Below are 1692 nucleotides of genomic sequence, written 5' to 3'. Positions count from 1 at the left end.
CCTCCGAACTGCCAGTATTGCAATAACAATTTAACAATAAGCCATGTTTTCCAACGATGCCCATATTTTACACCACACCTCAATAGCTTGGGACTAAGCCAAGATATCTCAAAAACCTTTGGAGACGATGATAAGGCTATATAATTGGTGTTCCAGTTTTTAAAATCACAAAATTTACTTACAAAAATATAACTTGATCGGAAGAAATAAAAAATAATAAAAAATAAAAAAAATAAAAATAAAAAAACATTAAAAATAAATAAAATTTAACGAATATTAGCAAAATTAAATAAAATATAAATGGCGTTGATGACCAATGAAGTTTGGCGCCACTAAACAACCAAACAAACAAACTACTAGGAGGTAGGGGTCACACTCGGCGCCTTTTTGGAAGAGAGCAAAAAAGACGAATCCTGCACCTGTCAGATCAGCCGCGCCCGATGCAGGGTTATACAAAGGAATTTATAAAGTACTATATGATAACTTTAGATTAATCAAACTATTTTTAATGATGCGTTCAACGAAGTTAACTAACTTGTGTGTGCGGAAGCACTCCGAAGTGCACCCAGCCTAAATAAAGTAGGTACCCCATCTGGGGAAAATCTTGCGGTAAGTTCTTTATGGGTCGTCTGTGCCTTAAGGAGTAGAGTTCTAGGTCCTTTCAACCTCGGAACTGCAGCGGCGCAGGTTCAAAACTGGCCTGGGGGTCGACTTTTATTTTTGTGGCGATCCCATAATATGAAAACTTGACCCCACTATATGGTTGGAATAGGGTTGTATCCTGTAGATATCCACCTCCCTGTATGTCAGAAATGAGCTTGAAGATGAAGAAAAAATGCTGAATCCCTTACTCTTGAAGTGCTGTAGCGGTATAGATTAATTTTGTTTTTATTTAATGAAGATGTAAAATTAGTTTTATTTCTACCTCGTCTGATAAGAAGTTATATTCTTGTTCCAGGTAATGATGTTTTCGAAGTGCAGGCGTCAAGGTTCAAAGTGAGCGATCAGCAAGGGCGGGCGCTGTTCTCCGCCGATAAGAATGAAGTGATCATCGGAGCAGACATCTTGAGATTGTCTGGTGAGTACATAAAATTAACAAAATTAAATATACAGTATTTAGCAATTTGCTGACCTATTATTATAATTTTTAAGTTGCAATAATTGTAGTCAATCACAGGAATATGATTTTTTTTTTATATTGTGGAATCCAATTATTCTACTAAGAGGTAAATTGTCATTTTACATACACCCAAATTAATGAATTAACTAATAAGAATATAATATAATTTTTTTTCTCGAAATTCGAACACCGTTAAAATTGTTTTATAGGATCACAATTGTCGTAAATTGATTATAATACATCAATAAAAAGAAATTTATTTCCCATTATTGCAATCTGAACTTTCAACAGTTCTTTATTTTTTTACTTTATATCAATAATTTACTAAACATAAAAACTTAGAATATTTTTACTATGTTGAGTACAATAAAGCTTAATAAGAAGAAAAAAGGAGGAAGAGGGGAAAGATAAGTCAATCTAATGAGCAGTATAATTATACACATAAAAGTAACCAAAATAATAAATTGGTTAAAATCCTTTACAATTTAAATAACATATATTGCTTTATTATGCTTTTTTAGTTGGTATTTAGGTTAATATAAATATTTAATGTTAATAATCATTTGTAATAT

The sequence above is a fragment of the Halyomorpha halys genome, unplaced genomic scaffold (genome assembly GCF_000696795.3).
Source record: "Halyomorpha halys isolate HHAL.00 unplaced genomic scaffold, Hhal_1.1 Scaffold130.1, whole genome shotgun sequence".
In the NCBI taxonomy this organism is placed as follows: Eukaryota; Metazoa; Arthropoda; class Insecta; order Hemiptera; family Pentatomidae; genus Halyomorpha; species Halyomorpha halys.
The sequence above is the reverse complement of the archived record's forward strand: the minus strand, read 5'-3'. Positions refer to the sequence as shown.